The sequence below is a fragment of the Paramormyrops kingsleyae genome, chromosome 8 (genome assembly GCF_048594095.1).
Source record: "Paramormyrops kingsleyae isolate MSU_618 chromosome 8, PKINGS_0.4, whole genome shotgun sequence".
In the NCBI taxonomy this organism is placed as follows: Eukaryota; Metazoa; Chordata; class Actinopteri; order Osteoglossiformes; family Mormyridae; genus Paramormyrops; species Paramormyrops kingsleyae.
The window spans coordinates 20,820,313-20,843,925 of NC_132804.1; the positions used below are offsets into that span (position 1 = coordinate 20,820,313).

At 40.8% G+C, this 23,613-nt stretch overlaps 2 long non-coding RNA genes across 4 annotated transcripts in view; one reads left to right on the forward strand and one right to left on the reverse strand.

The window, feature by feature from the left end:
* LOC140592290 (uncharacterized) overlaps positions 1–21,451 on the forward strand; it is a 95,898-nt gene extending 74,447 nt beyond the window's left edge. Inside the window, exons 3-4 of one of the 3 annotated variants that reach the window (XR_011992635.1) lie at positions 67–157; positions 9,578–9,995. This is a non-coding gene — a long non-coding RNA (uncharacterized lncRNA). Of the gene's footprint in view, positions 1–66; positions 158–9,577; positions 9,996–20,357 lie in introns of those variants that run through there. The other 2 variants (XR_011992637.1, XR_011992638.1) reach the window with 2 other exon arrangements.
* LOC111835216 (uncharacterized) lies at positions 152–22,371 on the reverse strand. Its single transcript, XR_002836189.2, has 3 exons — positions 22,315–22,371; positions 5,352–5,431; positions 152–2,888 (listed from the first exon to the last, which is right to left on the reverse strand). It is a non-coding gene; the product is annotated as an uncharacterized lncRNA (long non-coding RNA).
* Between the last annotated feature and the right edge of the window lie 1,242 nt (positions 22,372–23,613).

The following is a 23,613-nucleotide window of genomic DNA, read 5'->3' on the forward strand; positions in this document are numbered from 1 at the left end:
TACTTAATGTAATTCAGATCATGTTTCAAAGGAGGATTAGAGCTTCACAGACTTTCTTCATTATAGACCCCCACAGCAGTGGTCATCCACCCTATTCCTGGACATCTGCCTGCATGATGGATTCAGTTTCCCTTCAAATCCACAACACCAGATCCAGGTAATCAAGCAGACTGATTATCCGGATCAAATGTAAGATAAAATAACAGGTTATTGATCCCAGGGGGAAATTATTTGTGTTCTGTTGTAACTGAACTCTGCAGGAAGGTAGACCTTCAGGAACGTAGACCTTCAGAAACATGGTTCGATGGACATTTGTGTAATACCCCCATGCTTCATGGTGCCTTTAAAACAGTTCATTTTGATACAGTATCTTGAACACTTTTTCTTCGTCGTGCAATATTCAGTATCCAAAGTTTCACAGTATTTTAACAAAGTGGACAGTCTACTGTTACTTATCCAAATCAACTTTGGCTTCTTCTGGTTTCTTGTGCTACCACCATTACATGCATAACCACTTTTGTTCTCCCTGCATGACGAATGCCATACCAACTGTAGTTTGGCCGCTATGATTTTTCCATTTTATTTTTTAAGGGAATTAAATTGCTAGAACGGCACACCAAGGGGTCGAAAATGCTCATTCTTGAGAACGTCAGTTATTGATTGAGTTTCCTGACATTCCCACTGCATTGGTGTATTGTTTGGGCTAATGTACACCCTAAATATTGATTATCCAAAAGAATGGAGATATTTTAAACTTAACCCCTTAAGAGACAGTTAACCCCGATTTCTCCAGAGATAATCTGACCCTGTTTTTTCAAATGTACATTGCTTTGGATAAAAAGTGTCTGTTAAATATGCAACATTGCTATGGAGCAGTCAACAGGGAATGAATGTCTCATGCGCTGTTGCATTTTGAGTCATATGCAGCAGTTTCACAGCATATTTTGGCCACCCTATCACTAAAGAGGTACAATCATTTAGTCATGAGAGCACAAATGCCTGGGCAAGGAGTTAACTGTTCATTCTGATCTTCTCAGTGTTATAGAGGGTAAATTTCCAAGATCAGAGGATGACTGCAATGCGGTCTGTAAAGGATTGCTGGCCATCGATCGTTACCCTGGTGTTCCTAGCAGACCTTGACAACGTTGATGATCCAAGCTGTACAGTAATGAATGGTAGGGTCAGCAGGGAGGACAAGATGTCTTTGAGGGGTTCACCTGGAGGTGGCAATCCCCCATCCAGGATGTGATGTCAATCCCCCATCCAGGATGTGATGTCAATCCCCCATCCAGGATGTGATGTCAATCCCCCATCCAGGATGTGATGTCAATCCCCCATCCAGGATGTGATGCCAATCCCCCATCCAGGATGTGATGTCAATCCCCCATCCAGGATGTGATGTCAATCCCCCATCCAGGATGTGATGTCAGTGTGGCACATGGGACTGTGACTGAGAATGCGATGTCCACTGGAAGGAAAGGTCAGATAAAGTTAGAAGTTATCAGTGCAATAGTGCTAAAAATAAGAAAAACACTGGATGACCAGAACAAGAAAGTTGGTGTTCAGTGAAAAGAGAATGGGGTCAGGATCTGAACCTTGAAGCACATCAGTGACCTGACACTCTTAGATACCTCTTATTCCCAAGACATTTGGAAGGATGCTCCTGATGATTAAACAGAGCTGCCCCTGTGATGCTAAGGGGCGAGAGGGTGGACAGAAGTACGTGGTGGTTCACCATGCAGAAGTGTGCAGTTAAGTCCACCCGAATGATAACAGGTAATTTAAATGCAGCTCTTACCAGATTGCAGGGCATCCACAACAATCAGCAGGGTAATCTCGGTGGAGTGCTCAGCTTTGAAGCCAGACTGATAAGGATTCAGAAGGTTATTCTGTGTGAAAAAGTCAGAAACAGCATCCTCAAGAGTTTCAGAAATGAGAGGGAAAAACTGCTTTTTTTTGTTTTTATTATATGATCCATCAGTGCATGTCTAATTTTCTTGGAGTCCATAATTTTCCTCACAAATTAATATGATGCAATAAGACACACTTTACAAAACCACACTCTAGCCTTACTAACAACCCTAGAGAATTCAGTTGCAGTGTTTAAAGGAATAGATTTATAGATCTTATTGTTATATTCAGATTTAAATATCTCTTAGTTGTGTATCTCTCTTAGTTGTGTGAATCACAACTTAGCACATCATCTTTTTGTTGACAGTGAGGGGCAGCTTTTTCCTGGGGATTTCTGTCATAATGAGTAACTAAAAAGGTTTAACTTAACCAGTGGGTTTTTTTGTAACATGGGCCGCATTGCATTTTTTTGTGTGTATTTTGTGGTAAATGTCAGATATAATAGGATGCTCTTGGGTCGATCTGACATTCTTGGTATAATGCCCTGGAACAGGATCTTTGTTAAATGTTTATCTGGGAAAAGAAGATCATGCATAAAAAAATAAAACTGATTAGAGCATCTAAAAAGGGTTAGTTGTGGATTGTTCCGATGGGGTCAGAAGTCGTTCTTTTGTTATTTACAGTTACGGGGTATTATTGGTCCTAATCTGTCCCTGCTGAGCAGCTGTTTAATGCCATGCAGTTGTCTAAAAACGTCTTTTCAAGGCCACAGAGTGATTTATTTAAGTAGTTAAAAAGGCACATAATCTTTTAAGTGTTCTGCCATGTCCCATCTCCCATCCCTGCAGCCATAGTTATGTTTCATCCATGAATGAAAGCCCTTTGTTCTGTGTGCCAGCCAGGCCGAATGACCCAGATGCAGAGCCATTGTGCTGAGCTTGAAGTTACTCCATGAGAGAACAGGAGAGACGACAGGCCTCTCTGTACTCCTGGACACACAATGGGGATGTTGTCGATGGCTCATCTGCCTCAAGTACCTAAAAAAAAGTTGGAATAATGGACTTGGAATCACTGGGGGAAATAAATGTAGTAATAAAGTAAAAAAAAAAAAAATTGCAGACAGTATCTCACCAGGATGTTCAAAGTTCACAAATAACTGATTTTCTTGGGGGAAAAAACTGCTTTTGTTTTCTATTGTTGTCTAAATTTTCCCATTGAAGTCAACGGGTGAAATCTGATTGGCTGTGGGAAGCTCCACCCACTTTTCCAAACCTTTAGGCACAGACACCCATTGACTAACTGTGGAAAGTTTGGGAATCCTGCCATCAGAAGTGTGACGATGGCAGCAGTTAAAATTTTCCCATTAAAGTCAATGTGTGAATTCTAATTGGCTGTTGCAGGCTCTGCCCACTTCTTGAAGCTTAAATCACAGTCACCCACTGACCAACAGTGCAATGTTTGGGGATCGTGCCATCAGAAGTGCAATAATGGCAGCAGTTTAAGTTTGTCTAGAATGGCAGAAGACATCTTTGTCCCGTTAATCATGACATTGACAGATTTTCCATATACAGTAAAATCCAGTTATAACGGACTTCAAGGGACCTGGCAAAACAGTCTGTTATATCCAAAGTCTGTTATATCCAGAGTTGCTGTATGCCCAGAACACAACTGCAGGACACCATTTACTCATGCCACACCCCAGCAGACACACTTGTGGTATAGATTATTATATTGTACATGTACTGTAGTAATCCAACTTTACCTGAGCAGATGCATGACTATTAATAATCCCGACTCTGTATCTGCGCTGGATATCACCGGCACGCCACGCGCCTTGTAGGTGGAGCCTGTATGTCCGTTATAGCCGAACAAAACTACAGCTAAAAGCGGCTCTGCGGACCAAATTGTTTGTCCGTTATAAGCGAAATTCCATTATATGCGAGTCCGCTATATCTGATGCTTTTTCTGCATGTTCTTAAAGGTGCGCGGCCTGGACTAGCGGACCTCGTCTGTTTTAGACGATATTCCATTATATGCAAGTCCGCTATAACAGGGTTTTACTGTACCTGTTTTCTGATTGGATGAAGCTTGATTGGGTGCAGGAGAGGACCCTGGATCGTAGACATCCACCAAATTTCATCACTTGCTTTAGTGTGACCCCATGACTGTGTGACTCAAGTTTGGTGGGTTTAGCTTAGAAGCTGTGAGAAGGGCAGCAATTAAAAAATTCTTCACGTATAAATCAATGGGGGAAATGGGGTGTTCAGCAGGACCTCCTAAAATGATGGAAGATGCGAGAGCCTATAAAAGCACACTCCCAACACAGCTTTGGAAAGTTTGATGGTTGCAGTCTTAAAACTGTAGGAGGAGAAGAGTTTCAAAAACTAGGACAGAGAATAATAATAATAATAATAATAAGCTGAAAAAGAATAACAGTATATTGGCTTTTTCAAGCCAACATATTAACCTTCGGGTAGTACAGATGCCAAGAGTCTGTAAACAAAAAAAGTTGCCGTTCAGACCCCAGGAAGAGGTTTAGCTATTGTACCTTTGTGATTGGCAGCTAACCTGAATTCCCGGCATGAAAACATCCATCAGTACAAATGGGTGTAGTGTACAAATGTAAACAAAGATTCTCCAGGAAAAGAGAACAAAAAAAATCAATGTAATCATTGCATCATCCCGGGCAGCAGCAGGAAAACACATCTTGGGCATCAGTCAAAATTGTAAGCGCTGTCTTTGCAATCAGTAGTCGTCCTTTACTGTGTGCTGTTTTCTTCAGATCTCATTTAGAGGTATTAGCTCCAGCAATAAACACACGACAAGTCTAAATGAAACACAGTCAATAAAACTGCAATTACCACCTATTAATCTTGCGGAAATGTGGGAAAGCTGATAATTGTCTCTAATGGCTAACCATGTCGCTGCTACTTTTTGGAAAAATGGCAGTTATAAACCTGTCAACATGATAAAGTGATTTTGCCATGCACATTTCCAACAATGCCATTTATAACATTTGTCATAAATAAAATCAAACTTTTAGTACCTCGATCACATAAACACTTCTTATACACAGAGAACAGTGAAATCCTCTACATCTTTTTTTTTTTTACCCTTTTGCTGTACTGTTTTATTTCTGAGATGACAGAGGGTTGTAGTAATAAATATTAAAAAAAAAAAAACAACAGATTTATTGAATCTCCTTTAATGTTTGTGTTCTTCTCAGAGGAACTGAAAGAGGGGACTTGTCAGGAAGGTCTGGCAATTACAGGTGTCTCACATGACCTGAACATACATCACAAGGTGTAGAAAACCCCTTTCCTACTGTGGGTTTCCATTCCTACTGTGGGTCTCCATCGCCCGTGTTTTGCATTTGCTGGTGTGGACCAGGCCCTGTGTGTGTGTGTGTGTGTGTGTGTGTGTGTGTGTGTATTGTACACATGCCTTACATTTCCTTCCCATCAGTGTAAGCTTCCCCTGGGTTCTCTGTTTACTCTTACCAAACAGACGTGCCGTTTAGCTGAATTTCCGCATTTGAACGTAGCTGTGAAACTGGGAAAGAATCCAGATCACCATTGCCCTAAAACGGAGAAGCAAGTTAACGAAAAGGAAAAAATATACCCATTTTAGGTTTCACCATCTTTATCGACAAGTCCCCTTGTTGTTTGCTACTCTTTTATTAGCTGCATACAATGTAGAATACAAATTATTTAAAAAATTAATTTGATTTCTTTTCTTATGCATACAGCTGACATTGTTTAGCATGTTAACCTTAGCAGGTCTGTAACCTAAAATAAATTCTGGGGTGGAAGCTAAATTAAAGGGGGGGGGGGGTTCAACCTTATAATTTCTGTAACTGGCAGCATATTTTCAAACCTGAAATTTTACTATGTGGCTACGTGCCTGACCTGTAACTATTAAAAAAAAATGATCTGAAGAGTAGCTCTCTGTGTGTAGGGGGGGGGGGGAAGAATAACAGAAACAAAACCTATTATCTATAGAGCTGCAAAGCATTCAAATTCAGCAATTTTAAAACTAGCCATGCACGTACATCAGCTGTTACTAAGCTATGTGTTGTGCATATTTATTTGCATAACTGGTAATGTACAAATCTGTAGACTTGGCAAATTGTACTATTAACAAAGTAATGTACCATTCTCTATATTTAAATTTATATTTAAATATTTATTTACTGCTGCGGCAAGCGGACATCAGCAGAGTCGGTTCCGCAGTTGTCTGCCTGTCTTATTGTACACGGCTCAGTGCTACACATGCTCACACTGCAGTTTTACACTGCACTGACCTGACCAATGACAAATTTGTATGATAAAAGTAAGCAGGTTACTATCAGACTGTGAGGATTCTGCATGTTTACTTTCATAACAAATTTAACAGTATTGAACATTAAATTATTAAGGCCTAATTTCACTGTAAATATGCCATCTCTGTTTTCAAATTAGGAATAGCATAATTTAGAGAACTTACCTAAGATAAATATTATTACCCTGAGATGGCACCTTGATGCACTATGGGAAGAAGGCAAGCCAGCAGAGGCAGTGTAATGGCTTGGGCAATGTTCTGCTGGGAAACCTTGGGTCTGGGCATTCATGTGGATGTTACTGTGATACATACCACATAGGCATACCTAAACATTGCTGCAGACCAAGTACACCCCTTCATGGCAACGGTATTCTCCAAAAGCAGTGACCTCTTTCAGCAGGATAATGTGCGCAGACACAGTGCAAAATTTCAGGAATGGTTTGAGGGTTAGGAGTTCAATGTGTTGACTTGGCCTCCAAATTCCCCAGATCTCAATCTGACAGAGAATCTGTGGGATGTGCTGGACAAACAAGTCCAATCTATGGAGGCCCCACCTTGCAACTTGCAGGACTTAAAGGATCTGCTGCTGACATCTAGGTGCCAGATACTACAGGACACCTTCAGAGGTCATGTGGAGTCCATGCCTCAGAGGGTCAGAGCTGCTCTGGCGGCACATGGGGAACCTACACAATATTAACTAGGTGGTGTTAATGTTATGGCAGACAGATGTATACTGCAAAGCGAACAGGATCCAAGCAACTCTGTGATTGCCTGAACTGAATTTGACTTTATTTCACGCTTATAGCAGAACATTGTACAATCTAATTCACAAATAAACATTCAACATTAGTAGCATAATAGCTAAATTTTTACAGGCCACATCTTTTAAACACTTTTTTTTAATGGCCTTTTAATTCTCCCCTACTCGCTCTCATCTCAGTTACATTACGCCGCCTGATTTGACGATTCAGGCGTGAACTACTTGTGATTTTGCAGCAGTCTGTAATGCATTTTATTTATTTTGTGAGCTCAGCGAAAACCAGGAGCCTCAAACACATTAATTGCCGAGAAAAATCCCATATTGAAGATAATACCTCTGGCTGTACCTCCACACATAAACAAAGGGTCGTAAACAAAAACCATGCATGCTGATATTACAATAGGAAATCAGTGCTGCCGTGAAGGGCCCTTCCATAAATCACAGCCAGCCTTGCAAAAAAAAAAAAAGCAGCAATGCAAGAACATGAGATTTATGGGTAGGATCATGATACGTGGAATATTATGTTACACACCTCGAGCAGGTGTGTGAGATAGCAACAGCAGCCAGGATATACCCCCCCCCAGCCGCTGTTTGTCCTTGTCAGTCTCAGTCAGGCCTGTCATCTGTCATCTTGCGGCCTAGACCACAGGCAGGCCGTTAGTGGCTGCCGACGCAAGCGGCTGTAATTAAAACTCCTGCCCCCAAAAGATGCTGAAGCGCAAATCCGCTCGTTTGTCTTCTTGAAGCTGGGCCAATGCCCCACTGTCTATGCATTCCAAGTGGCGCGCTAATTCCCAGTCAAACGGTGTGCTTAGCTGCGGGGAGGATGTTAATTTTACAAAAAAAAAAAGTGACCTCGGTGATTAAGCGGGCGAAGTGTGCCGTACGCAGACTCCCAATGAAGTCTTGCGAGACGGTCTATAATGAATGATATTTATTCATTTAACTAATCATTAACTTGCTTGTTAGTTTAGCTCATGACTCCTTTACATGAAACCAGAAACACATATCTCATAAGTACACAAACTCACACTGCAAAATGCTGACCAACAGCATGAATGGATGCTATATATATACACTCTCTTAGAAACCCATGGTATTTTTTTCTACAAAATTCATATGATAAACAATTAAGTACTGGGCTTAATGTAGTGGGATATATCATTCAGATCCTTTATGAGAGTGTTTCCCAACCCAGCCCTCTGGGACCTGCAGACAGAACACATTTTTGCTCCCTCCCAGTTCTCAACACACCTGTAGCAGGTTTTTGTTGCTCGTGATTGTTTGGTTCAGGTGTGCTGAGACTGGGAGGGAGCAAAAACATAATCTGCTGGGGACCCAAGGACTGCTTTAAACTGTCATCCCAGCTTGGGAGTTCGTACCTCGTGTTTTGTTTGATGAGTCCAGGATAATCTTAACCCAATACTGGATAAGCAGTTATGGAGGATGGATATCCTTCACATAAAAAAAATGACATTTTACTAAAATTTCAAAAACATTGTAATGAATCATGTCTAGGACATAAAGTATAGTAGCATCTTTTCCTAGCAGAACGGATTGTACAGCATGTATGAAGAAGTGTGTAATGGACCTTCTCAACCATAAATAATAAATTATTGTAATTGCTCTCCAACTTCCAAGGCCTTTCACCATGAAACATATTCCTTGGCCAAACTGACTGTGGGTAACAGGATTTTAGGCACATCAGAGTTTAATTTGAATAGCAGCATTCATCTACTCAGTGATTAATAGAGAGCTCAACTGGATTAATAATAATAATAAAACCAGAATTGCTGCTCTTTGTCTTTGCTTTTCAAACACTGGTGACTTGTGCCGCAAAACCAGTTTGCAGTGCTTAACCCACTGACCATTTCACAGTGGATAAAATGCTTATACTTAGTCAGAGACAATAAACTGATCAGTCCCCAATACTCTGTGGCATCTACAAAGTCAATGCCGCTGAAAGTATAGTATAGTTTAACACAACAAAAGAATGTAGTAAAACACACTCAATCACCTTGCTTACTGAAAACCCACCGAGTACTACTCCTCTGCCAATGCTTTCCCCAACAGTATACTTAAACTTTACCCCCAAAAAATAGCTACTTACACGTGCTGCTCCACCACAAGCGCCAGGGAGAAAACTGACATTAAACAAAGCAAGAAAATGTCTAACACATGTAATTATGCTAAATATTACCTGTTACACTCCCAGCATGCTTTTCTTTAAGCAGCATTTTACAGCCATATAGCGACAGGAACACTACAATACTCTCTAAACTTTCTGCCTTAACATAGATCAATTTTGTTGCAGATTCCATCTGCCTCAACTGACACTTCAACGCATTCCTATGACTCCACAATGCAGCCCAAAAATGCATATTGTAAATTTTACATATTTAATTCAGCATCTCCTTTTTAAAATTCATGTTGGACATTGAGTATAGCAAATATCTTTGTAAACTACTCCCCAACATAAGAGTAAACTCAATGGAATATCTGTTGGCTCTTCATTTCTAATCAAATTCAGCAACTCTTCATTCCTTAATTAAATATTGAGCCATTTAAGTAGAATCGAAAGGTACTGAAACTAATTAATCAGCCATTGTACACATTCTCATTCCATTATTTCTTTCTTTTTAACAGGGCCAGAGAATTATCAGCAGTAAAGAACAAAGAATGCATCTCATTCAGCAACCAATAAGTTGAACTGTGAATATTGACATGACTGTACTGGAGATTCTTTTTCCCGTTCTTATATGTTGTAAATTAAATGGACATCGTAGTTTTATTGCTGTTATTGTCATTTTATCATCATTATCACCAACATAATACTCCTATATCTATTGTTAAAGCACCTGACCAACACCACCAATAAAATCATGTGGCAGTTGACCTGTGTAAAAAGATTCCTTTGAACCGAGGCTTGGTAAATCTTCACTTCATTCCAGTTTATTTACGGGATTACCATACACTATCAATGTATGTACAGCATAAATGGAGTAACCCAGCTTTGCTGAAACATTTTTTCCAAAACAATGCGGTTTTAAAATGCATTTTTAATTCAAAATGCACAGAAGATGTTTTTTTTTTCTTTTTTTATCCAGCAAAGAGCATGTATGATGCTGAATAACTGCTAAGTCATCCTGCAGTAAGTTTTGATGGAGATATATGGTCTGATCAGGTTGCTGGGTAGACATGTTGTCTCCTGGGCTGAGGGCTCAAACCTGACCTCTGCTGTGTGTATACACAGAATTTGCATCTTCTGTGTGTGGGCTTTCCCCTGCAGTCCAAAGACAGGCAATCAGCACCTCGAAATTGCCCATGGTGTGTGTACGTACCCTATGATGGACTGGCATCCAGTTCTGGGTGTAGCTCTGCCTTGTCTCCTATGTTGTCTGAGATAGTTCTTATGTTCTTATAGGGTGCAGGGTCCTGTGACTCTGTCCAGCGAAAGTGGTTGGACGATGGATGGATATGTGTGGTTATTTATGTCTCATTTTTTGTGGGTATTATAATGTTAAAAAGCAGTGGGAGGTGCTGATGCAGGGCTAGGCTTTAGTTAGGTGAGCTCCTTCATTACCACTACAATTGATCACCAGCCCCATGCATTAAGTAGTGAAGGGTATGTGGCCCTGATCGGATTGATTGCCTTGGCAGGGTTAGAAAGAGGTCAGCTCAGTAGATTCCGGGGGCAGGGAGAATGTACCTGCAAAGATCCGGCATCATGAGGTTTGAGATAAGTGATTTAAGCTTGCTGTGTTCTTTGTGCTTTATGGGTGATTTAAATATTCATTGAGTTCACTTTTAGACACTGTTTTGTTTGGGTCATTAGGTGAGCCTTGTTCCATTTTGTCTTATTTCTTTAATAGACTTGTGTTTAGGTATGCCTCACCGTCCTGTACCTCTACCCAAAACACCAGCATGACCTTTACTTAACGGCCTGCCGTAGTGTTTTATGAAAGAACTTATAACTCCTCAGAGAGTGAGAACGTTTCCCTTTCTCCATCCATCTTCCATAACTGCTTATTCAAGGCAGGGCTGTGCAAAGTCTAGAGCCCATCACCAGGCAGGAGACGTTCTTCACAGGATGCCTGTCCATCACACACCACTGCAAATTATAGACAGTTTAGAGATATTAGTTTGCCTAAATAGCAAGTCTTTGGACTTCAGGATAAAAAAGCTTAATAATAAAGACAAAACATAGGAGACGAGAATCAAACCCACCGACCTATACTGTAGGTGGGCGGTCACAGAGCTATCCACTGAGCCACCTCCCAGCCTGATTCTCATGTACTGTTTACCTAAATTCGTTACGCAATGTGTCTCATAATTCTATTTTCATAAGAAGATAAAGTCCAAAAAAAGAGGACAGAACACTTTTCATTTCATACACAGCTCAAGTACCATTTGTTACCATCGCAGTTATGGGGTTTCAGAAAAGAGTGGCAACTATTTCAACTATTTTTTGTTACATTAAACCTTCTGAATTTGTAAAATATTTGCCTTTTTTTTTTTTGTTTTTTAATTGAATATATTGTGGTAAAATCCAATTGAATCACAATGGAACATAAACATTTTTTTTATATTTTCCAAAACTGACAGATTGGCACTTGAATCACAAATGCAAACATGGACTTCAGTCATTCTCACATGGGCATTTTTACCAAAACACAATGTTCCTGGAAGAAAATATCTCTACACAAAATTTCATTGCAAATTTCATCTGAAGTTCATTCATACCCGAGGTCAACACAGATCACATTTAATGGTTGCTGGAATAAATTTAACGTATGCAGCCTAATTAGGCCCGCTCCAGGCTAATTAGAAGCTTTCTATATCAATTATCTTGGCGTGGTGGCTAAAAGTGCAATATTTATGGCCAACAAAGTGTAATACTGGGTCCTGTTACAGTAAGATAGGGTGAAATCCATAAAGTGCCTGAAAAATTGGGTGGTAAGCCATTTCTGTGCTATCGTCTGGGGGGGGGAACATAGTTTCTGAAACCGAGCCACGTTTCATCGTGCTGGAGACGAGATGCCGCTCGGCGACTGGACCCCACCATTGCGCACCGCAAAGCTCAGACGATACAGTAGGGGATGATTACAGTATTGTACAGTAAGGGTGACTGCTCTGTCTTATAAGGCAGCGAAAAAGGAGAACAGGCTATAAGAAAGGAGTTTACATTAAAGTTTAGCATTTAAAAGTCGGGCTTAACTACTGCGCTGCGATCTAATTATCTCTGACAACTCAGAAAGTAAAAGGCTCCTGACCTATGACTTTATATGGCTAATGTAGGCAAGTAAGGTAAAATCCCATAAAAGGGGAAAAGGTTTGTAAAATTAGCCATCTAATAATCTGTAACCATATACATAATATGCATTTATATTGTTTTGCATGGTAAGCTTGTCTTGTTTACTCTTCATATGATTTATTCACTTATGGTTACTCATAACTTAAAGGAGATGGGCGGGATATGAACATATGATGCAATACTGGCTGTCTGATAATCAGGTGTAATCAGGTGTTTGTTGTGATGTGAGAGTGATCCCAAATTAATGGTACACCACTGCCTTGCATTTCTGTCTGCACCAAAGGGGATCTCACTGCCTCACCAAGTACATCGCGCTGGCCGGCCTCAACTCTCCCAGACGGTTGTCCTCCACGATGGAGGCAGTGATGAATGCAGACTGATTGGACATTACGCATTTCCATAAAAATCAGTCGAATCATTTTTTAAAACAGGGACCTGCCCACTCCTCAACACTTGCAGACACTGGGGGAAATGAAGAATATACGAATATCCTTGCATCCCTCATCAACTAGGTGATGGAAGGAACACTCATCCTGTTTTTTTTTTTTTTTGTTCCACATTTTATTTCCGGGTCACGTAGAGCCACCACATACTCACAATCTCCTCCTGTCTCCTATGATGATGGACATGTGCAATCATCACCAGAGGTTCATCTGGCGTGAAATCAAAGTCTACCTTGCACTGGCCAGAGAATTGTCGTCAACACAGGTCTCATTCCACGGGAAAGCATTGTGTTGCATGTCTCATTCTGCAGGTTACGTTGCAGTTTTCTTAGTTCTTTCTCCGGATGGGTCAGAATTGTTTGACAGTGAATAAAGAAAATCAGAGTTTATTAGGTTGCTGCAGTGGTTCAGCACCGTGGCAACTTGCTTCCAAGGTTGTATGTGCAAGAAACTGAGTCGAGGTCTATGTGCAGGAAGATCCATTTCTGTTTATAAGCATAATACAAAATCTGGAAATAATGACAGGCAGAGGTCTGTATTCTAACCGGTACCAAACCAGACCACAAGCCATAAGACAAAGACAGGAACCACAAGAAAGGGTTCAAAATATACAAAAGATGTGTGAAGTAGATACTGGGACAATGCTTGGTAAGCGGAAATGGATAGGTCAGGTCTAGAAAGTGTATGGACCAAGATTTTGTTTCAACCAACCAGTTGCGTATAAAGAATCACAGTCACAGAGAATCAACAGGCTGGTTGAAACAAATTTTTGGTCTGGATTCTTGCTTTCTGGATCCGAACAATCTACCTCTGTCAATCAGGAAAGACTCACAATACCTCACCATGAGACACTAAACAGAAATGGTATTTAAGATATATAAAATGGCTCGTATGTGTGATTAATTCTATATTCGAAGGCCGGTGGGTTGGAGGACATGACTCTGTGGGTGGTTCCTAGTTTGCACGTCCTCGTGGTTATACTGTATAGTCAGTAAAAGTGACTCTACTCACCTCTCAGACATTCTCAATGTTTAGATACAATGTAAGTTCTTACATTCTTCAATGTAAGATCTAAATGTGTGTGTGTGGGTTTGCATAGACCACATTTGAGGACCAAAGGCTGCGTTCACACTGCCAGCCATATCGTTCAATTATGATTTTTTGCTCAGATCGGATTTGTCTATCTTGACGGTTCACATTCATAAGTACAAGTGACCTGTATCTGACTGTAATGTGAACGCATCAGCCCTCCGAAACGTCACGCATGCACACACTGATAAGTTTTTACACGGGTATAAAGCTGGTCGTAAAATTGGCACGTTGTGCGGCCATGACCACTGCGCTGATTCGAGTCTTTTGCCTCCTTAAACTTTGACTTCGGGTTCTTTATTTTTCTTTGGCATTGTAGCCACGTTCGTGCTGTGCCATTTCTTTGGCAATTATTTCAATTACTACTCTATTACGATAGGTTCCTTCCAGTTTAGCTTGAACAGATTAATTTCCCCAAATATCAATTAAATCCCCAACTTCTCCATCTTTCCACTGACTGTTATCGCAGCTCTCCCCCATTTTTACCTTCCCGCGCTGCCGGTGCAGGCTGATGATGTCAGCGCATGTGTATAAGCAATAAGCCACATGAATTCCCATCTGAGCGTCACATTCAGCCGCGAATCGGATACGTATCAGATTTAATTAGTACCACATATGAAAGTGACACAAATCTGATTTGAAAAGATCAGATTTGCGTGTCCACACAGCCCTGAAAAGATCAGATCCGTGTCACATTAAGGCAAAAAATCCGATTTGAGTCACTTCAGCATGGCAGTGGGAACGTAGCCAAATTGTCCCCCAAGTGTAGTAAAACCTGAAATTTCCCTACTTTTGGGGACATCTTTTGAGGTCCCCATTTGGATAACCTCAGTTTTATAAAAATCTGTGAATGCAATAAAAAAAGTAAAAACACCAAAAGTCTTGTATTTGGGTTGGTTACTTATGGTTAAGGTTAGGGATGGATAGAGGTTAAGGGTGTCGTGACTTGGATTAGGGTGTCTTTCCACAGAATTGGATGGGCAGTCCCCATTTAGATTGGCACACCAACATGTGTTTGTGTGTGTGTGTGTGTGTGTGTATCCCCTTAGCTCACTTGAGGGTCCCGGGGACCCAGTTGAGGCTTTCAAACATGGGTCAGTGTGAACTCATGGGAACAAAGGGGGGGGGGGGTGTGTGTGTGTGTGTGTGTGTGTGTGTGTGTGTGTATATATATATTGCCTGACACTCATATATAAGCCGAAAGCTTATATACGTGCAAATACAGACAAACAGACAGGCATGGACAAATGTTGGTACCCTTACAGCTCATTGAAACAATGCTTCATTTCTCCTGAAAAGTGATTCAACTATAAGCAATTGTCTGATGTATACCTGCATGCCTTTAGTATGTGACAAACCAATAAAATGGTGAAAATAAATGATTTTTTGTTTATTTAATAAAGATATGCCAAAATAATATGGACAGCTTTGCAGGTACCCCTAAAGAGGCTACAGACACTCCTCTACTTACGAACGAGTTACGTTCCAAACAGCCGTAAAATGATTCAACATCATTTTAAGGGTATACACAAGTAAAAAGAACTAGGATGCTGGGAGTCCGCACGCTACGCTGCTGCGCGGCAGGAGTAGCGACCAGAAGTCATACTAGGCAGAACTGGCGAGCCAAAAAAAAATGGATGTTGCAGACAGGAAACGGGAGCCCAACGAACACAATTTGGACTTTCAGTCCTCTTCATCAATATGTCTGAAAGTTTGTAAGTTGAATGTTCGTAAGTAAAAGAGCGTCTGTATTTATCTTTGCATTATAGTTATGTTTCAAACTAAGTGTTGAACCTTGATTAGTATCACAGGTGCATTCAAGCTTTTCCTCAGCCATTTAGCCTATTTAAAGGGAAATAACCTGCTACTGTGTTTGATATTATTGTGTGCACCACACTGAACATGGACCAGAGAAAGCAAAGGTGAGGAGCTCAGAAAGAAGATTATAGATGTTAAAGGTAAAGGCTATCAGACCATCTCCCCAAGCAGCTTCCTGTTCCTGTGACCACAGTTGCCAATATTATTAAAAACCGTAAGGTTCACGGGACTGTAGCCAACCTGGCAACACGGACATGGACGCAAGAGGACATGCAACCCCAGGTTGATCAAAATGATCAACGGATGGTAGAAAACGAGCCAAGGAAACCATCCAAAACCATTCAAGCTGAGCTCCAAGGTCAAGGTGTGTCACTTTCTGATTGCACCATCCATCGCATTTTGAACAATAATGGGCTCCATGGAAGAAGACACAGGGGGGCTCCACTATTGACAGAAATATTATAAGAAACCCAGAGTGGAATTAGCCAAAATGCATGTTCACAAGCCCCAAAGTATCTTGGAGAATGTCCTTTGGACTGATGAGCCAAAACTGGAGCTTTTTGGCCAGTCACACCAGCTCTATGTTTACAGAAGGGAAAATTAAGCTTTAAAAGAAAAGAACACCATACCTACTGAGAAACATGGAGGGGGCTCGGGTTTGTTTTGGGGCTGCTTTGCTGCATCTGGCACAGGGAACCTTGAATCTGTGCAGGACACAATGAAGTCTCAAGACTACCAAGGCATCCTGGAGCTAAACATATTGCCCAGTGTCAGAAAGCTCAGCCTCAGTCGCAGGTCATGGGTCCTCCAACAGGATAATGACCCAAAATATATAGCTAAAAGCACTCTAAAATAGCGGAGAAAAAAAACACTGGACTATTCTTAAATGGCCCTCCATGAGCCCAGATCTTAGTCCTATTGAACATCTATGGAAAGATCTGAAAAATGCAGTGTGGAGACGCCACCCTTCAAACTTGAGACAGCTTGGGAAGTAAGCTTAGGAAGAGTGGGCCAAACTACCTGCTGGCAAATGTAGACGTTCATTGTGAAGTACAGAGATCGCTTGTTGGCAGTGATTGCTGCGAAACATGGTGACACAAAATATTAAGGGTACCATCTTTTTTTGTCCGTGCCATTTTCATTTGTTTAAATATATAAAATATTCACCTGAATCAATAATCAAAAGCAAAGTCTGATTTGTGTAGAATATGGAATAAACAATAAGGGATGCCAAACTTTGGTCAGTTTCAAATTATTTCATTTCTTTTGTGGAAGGGTACCAAAAAATTTGTCCACATCTGTATACAGTATGTCGGTGTACCCTTAGTAAGCAAACAATATTTGTATAGACAATACATAAACATAAATGTGTATAAATTAATAGAAATAGTAGAAATGATATTATATTATATCATATTATTATATATATTTAAACACCAGTAAGACAAACAGGGATCGTCACTGGCAGTTATATGACGGCCATTGCTATTGAGAATTTGAGTTGAGTTAAATCTGCCTCTAATCTCCAGACCCACTGGGTGTTTCCAGGATGAGCCCCACTTTAAATTCATGCCGATATATGTGTGTGCGCTGCTTCCCAGTTACACTAATACCAGAGCAAAGCCCCCCTTCCGATAACACCCAGCTCCAAAGCAAATTTGAGATCTCTTAGCCCTCGGAGGTTGTCGGCGGCCAGCGGTCAGCAGGATGCGGAACGACTCGCTTGGGCAGGAAGCATGATAAGTATCTGTGCTGCTCCCCAAGTCTGTGTGTAGACGTATCTCCCCCGGTAGGACCGGCCGTGGCGGGACTGAGAGCAGGCGCCCGGCCACAGCTGCTCACACACCCTCTGCCCGACTTAAATCACCGAAAATGGCCAAGACCCATCTGATGCTCTGAAGATCCCTGTGCTGTTGTGTGGGCTGGGGCGGGGGGGGCTGGGCCTGAGGTTTGAAGCTCCTATCTAGCCTCGGCAGCTGTGAGACAGGTCGCTGGGACTCATCACGGACTATAAATACAGCGTGTGCAGGGAAGGCTCACTCTGCCCTGCCAAACCAGATTACAGACAAAATAAATCATCTTCTTACAGCAGGACAAAGGCAAGCAGAAACACCCAAACTAAACTGCATCTGCCCTTTCTTTTATTTCGCATTTATGTTTTCATTTACATGCTACATGTGATTTAACATCCTCAGATTGACTAATTGCTGCATAATAAGTCACAGCGACTCCATGTTCTTCCGGGAACTTGCTTTACCGAGTACATTTGCATCATCTCCTCTTCCCGATTTGTCTCTTTAAGGTTTCATGCAGTTTTGTAATTCTGTCTTAGTCATACTCGGAAGATCAAATGATCCTCGAGCTTTCTTTCTGATTTTAAACCATCCATCTGTCTTCCATATCCAGTACAGGGTCACAGTGAGCTTGACGCTGATCAAAGAATGTAAAGAGCATGAGACAGAGAATATCGCGGATGGGGTGTATAGATGTATATGCGTTTGCTTCTCTGTAAATCGGCTGAAGAATATGTCTGGCAATACTAAAGAAGTAATTACCACAGTTATAGATTATGTTTTCACTCAGGGACGGTTCAAAGCCAAGTACAGCCTTGAAATCAGCAATGTGTAGCAAGCACAGAACCACAGAGCAAAGCACTGTTACTTGTCCCCAGTACATGCTGGGAACGGTCTGGTAGCCTGTGGTTCATTCTCAGGGAACACATATTCTGACTGAACTAAGAATGTGTTTTATGCTTTTTGTTGCAAATTATCATGCAAGACTGAGATAAGCAATGCTGGGTTGAATATTAAACATCTATTGAAGAAGTAATTGCTGTTTTGCCTCCCTGGGAGAAATATCCTTTGAATTCGGCATGTCATGCATCATTGTTAGGAGTTAAGCTTGTTTCCATGGAAAAAAACGACTCAAGAATATTTAGACAAATAACAATAATAAAAGCCTGAAATTCTCTCTTTTTAGTAATGTGTGTAAAACTATTATTCCTGACTAACTTTCCTTATGTAATGCAGCCTGTGAAAATGTAGATAAAATGTCAGATTTTTTTTTTTTTTTTTTTTTTACGAAATAGCCACTCATTACCAAACTAATTTGATCCCACAGTAATTGGTCACAGTAATTATATTAAATCACTTCATGCATTTCCTGTACCCCTGCAAAAAAAGTATTTTTTAGTTTCAGACCATTTTAATTATATGACTAGTTATGACCTGTTTTCGTGGACGATAAGGGGCCTGTTAGTTTCATACTGCAGTGCCCTTGTAAAATCAGGTAGCTTCCTCTGATCGTGCAAGAGTTTCACGGACACTGGGTGTCCCACTTATTTCATTGAGGGCTTCCTCTCGAGCACTTAAGAGAGCCTAATCTGATGGGGAATTCAGCACCTGGGCTGCCTTGAGTGGTTGGGGAAACGTGGGGCCCAAAACAGTTACTTCTGTGATGGGCTTAAGCCTAGGGATCAGCTCTCTTCTACGCATTCATGCTGGGGTTTTCATCAGCTCTCTGCTTTTCTGGGGCGTTTTTTGAAAGGTGTGTGTGTGTGTGTGTCTGTATCTGTGTGTGTATATGTGTGTGTGTGTCTGTGTCAGTGTCTGTGTGTGTGTATCTGTGTCTGTGTTTGTGTGTGTGTATCTGTGTTTGTATCTGTGTCTGTGTGTATCTGTGTCTGTGTGTGTGTGTTTGTATCTGTGTCTGTGTATGTATCTGTGTCAGTGTTTGTGTGTGTGTATCTGTGTCTGTGTTTGTGTGTGTGTATCTGTGTCTGTATCTGTGTTTGTATCCGTGTCTGTGTGTGTTTGTATCTGTGTTTGTATCTGTGTGTGTGTGTGTGTATCTGTGTCTGTGTGTATCTGTGTCAGTGTTTGTGTGTGTGTGTATCTGTGTTTGTATCTGTGTCTGTATCTGTGTTTGTATCTGTGTCTGTGTTTGTGTGTGTGTATCTGTGTCTGTATCTGTGTCTGTGTGTATCTGTGTCTGTGTGTGTGTTTGTATCTGTGTCTGTGTGTGTGTATCTGTGTTTGTATCTGTCTGTGTGTGTGTGTATCTGTGTCTGTGTGTGTGTGTATCTGTGTTTGTATCTGTGTCTGTATCTGTGTTTGTATCTGTGTCTGTGTTTGTGTGTATGTATCTGTGTCAGTGTTTGTGTGTCTGTAGTAGACGCGGCTCACAGTTGTGTTTTTTGGAATCTGCCCGTTGCCGATGGCACTGAGGGCTTCTGGAACAGTCCATGAGAAATGTGTCCGCGAGCAGGGCTATGGGAAGTGGTCCACGCGTGAGCCCATGCACTCGCACCGGTCAAACCGCCCCCTCCTGTCCTGGCTCCCTCATGCTTGGCCACAGTGAGCTCCACCTGCTCAGATCCTACTCTTTACTCAAGCCTGGCAAAGCCCCCACAGCCCAAAAAAACACCACAATGCCCAGTATATTACATGACTACTGTGCGCATATGACAAAGGACAACACAAAGTCAAAGGAAAAAAGTCACCTTGCTAGTACAACATTAATGTGTCTTTTGTATGACATGTATTAAATAGTATGAGAAATTAGTATTAGTACTTATTATGAAACCAATGTTATTGGCATTGTAGTATCTACTTTAAACTTATGTTGATGTAGATACTGTAGCTTATGCGTTTGGATTTTCTTAATCATTTTTTAAAATAATAAATGAATGTTTTGAAAAATGCAAGAAAAAAACAAAAGACTTAAAAACCCAGGAGCTAAATTGTACATTTCTTTTTTGTAGGTTCAATTTCATGACTCAGAAACACCACAGAGCCACAGCTTGATTTCTGTGAAACAGTTTCTCTCAAGGAAGATCTGAACAGCAGAGTGATCCTGGGGTCACTTGGAGCCTGGAGTTACCCAGAGGAGTGTTACCACAAACATGAACCTTAAAGTGCAACCAGCATTATTAAAAAATAAACTTGAGGACAAGAACTGACAGTCCCAGTTCCTCGTCATCCTCTGCATGCCCCCGGCTAGTCCTACTTACTTCTAGTCATTACTTGTTGGCGTTTGTTGGCATGGGATTGGTGACCGATTACCATGGTGATGAGTAACCCAGCACCGCTGGTTCCCTTTGGCTAAATAGCTGTGTAATTAACACCACTTTATACCTGAATTTACTTTTAAATGCTACCTTTCCCAAAGCAGTCTTCCTAAGGCGCTCAAAGAAGTATTTAGAAAATCACGCAAAAGTATATCCTCCTGAGACCCAAGGAAAAAAGTGTCCTTCAATTATTAAATAACAGTGTCCTGTTATTTGTCTTTGGAGGAAATAAGACATCTTACAATTTAGATTTTTTTCAAATTTATTTCTATTTTTAATTTCACAGCATGTCCTCTTTAGTGCACAACAGGAATAAATACGTTTCCCAACATCAGTGAAAAGATAGATGCAAAAATAAAATGTCCACTACAATGGACATAAATGAATGGGTGGGGTCTCAGGAGGACATGATGCGTAGCAATTAAAGACAAGTATAGAACTGCACTAGCGACACAAGGGGTGTGGGCTGCAGTCTCATAACTTATAACTGTCCCTCTACTGTAAGTCACTTTTAATAAAAGCGTCAGATAAATGAATTCATGAAAGTTAATAAAGCATTGCAGATAGCAATTAATGTTTATCACTCCTATAGAAAAGAATATGATTTCTGGGAACCTTAACCCTAACCTCACATTACTTAACGCTATTGTTGTTTGGAAACGACGTGGCCGCGATGGCACGTGGTGTTCGTGCAGAAATGAGCACAAATATGCATCTTGTTACAAATCGCAAATACTTGCTCATGAAATGTAACAAAATAAAAAGTACTGGTGTGAGAAATTTTATTTATTTAAAAGAGAAGTGATTGATAATTTGAAAAAACTGAAAATACATGTCAAATAGTAAAGGTACACGACAAATACGTGTAGCATTACAGTCATATTTGTACGCTCTCACATGTGTGTAATATTTTTACGAAATATACATAGTGTTAACTGTGAAATGAAAAATGAATTTTGCAACAAGTAAGAACGTGATCGAGCTGCACAGGTTGCACCCGCGGCAGCAGGGCGGGGCGGGAGGAGGTCCGGGACACGGAACCACGATACGCGAATATGAACGTTTGTACAGCAATTGCGGTCCCATACCCGTTACACCCTTAATTTATATCCGATGTTCCCCACATAATTAGTGGCGGTGGCTGACAGAGATGCTGGTGTGTGCGTGTGCACATGGACGGAGGAACACCAACGCTTTCTAACATTATCATAATGGGTGAATTTCCAGCTTTCTTACAACAGGGTGCCAAACATGCGCAAACTCAAAGAAGAAACATTTTTTTAAAATATACGCTCCAAAAAAGGAACCGCGCAGATAATATGGAACGTCACGTTCATCAGTCGGTTCTCCCTATTACACAGGCTCACTGGATATAACAATGCCTACGTTTAGCTGCGTGAAATTAATTTTATCCTTAGGAACAAAAATAGCTAGCCTGATTTATCACTAATGAAGGCTTCCATACATGACAAACCACAGAACGCCATTGCCTGGGCATGCCTGTTGAAATTAACTAGTATCCTAGCAGGCTAGCAAGTTCATTCACAAGTGCTAGAGCTCAGCACTGCTGTTTGCTGATTGCTCTATTTTTCTATGGTATAATGATATTCAGTGAGCAGTATCTGATAGTACATTTTACTACATACTTTACCTTAAAGCAATTTGCAACTAGCACCAAAACAGCATCTTCGGTCATGGGAAAACGAAGGTCACGAGCAAGTTGGGCCCAGCAGGATGTCACGTGATTTACAGCAAACGACGGCGATAGACTGTAACCCTGGGGATGAAGGTTCTTAAAATGACAGAAAATAAATAAATAAAATGATATATTTTATTATGTATTTTTAATACCTTAAGTACATAAAATACAGTGTATCGAAGGATTGTTACAAGTAACATCTGTTTTTTTTTCTGTCCAGCAAAACACAAATTACAAAATACTCAAAAAATAAATAAATACATATTTTAAATATACGTAATTAAAATACTCCCCATCTCTGTATGCAGGGGTTTCTGAAGCCCTGCTGGACCTCCACCAATGGAAGGACAGAAACAACAAATACTTGTTTTGAATGAGTACATACACATTATTGATATAGTTATCAAAGACATGTAAACTCCCACAAAGGCAACAGCCATAGTGACTCTACATGAAGAAAAGAATATGGTTGATCTTTCATGTGGAGCTGTATGCCGAGACTGTGGGGTTTTCATAGCATTTGCCAGTGTAGTGTTCTGTAAATTAGGGGGCCTGTTCTGGCTGTTTTGTTTATTGTAGGATTGCAAAGAGAATTTCATTGCGTGATCAGAGTGTTTCTTACCTCTTGTACACAGTAATGGAGTCAGGACCAGATCTTTCTGTACAATTTTGAAGTCTGTCCTGAAAGTCAGTAAAGACATATGAATACTGCTGGCATAGCAATAATATTTCATGGTTTTTTGTTTTTGCAATTCTCGCTGCAGAACTTTGAAAGCACCTCAGGAAATGTGCAATTTGTGTTTGTTGAAAATCCCACATTACAAATAACAAACTTTAGGAGTTGTAACAGATACTGTAGATATACAGCCACAGAAAAAAATAAGAGAGCACTCTATATTTTTAAACAAATCTGCATTTTTAAATCCTGGTTTAATCGTGATTCTGCTGGCAGAGGGTTACGCTGAGCAGCAGGTCGCTTCCAGGTTCAAAATTTCTAAGACAGCAGTTCACAGAAATAGGGTGAAGCAGGAGACACTGGGAATGACCAGAAACCTGCCAGGTAGAGGGCGGAAGCGACTATCTAATGCCAGAGATGACCATTAACTTATCCAACAGTTTCTCATGAAATGTATGATGACCTCAAGTGACCTTCAAAAGGAATGGGAAGCATTAAGTGCAGCTGTGAAATGCATTGCTAAGATAGTTGGTATCAGGCTCCTAGAAGCAGGACTAAAGTCCCATAAAGCAAAG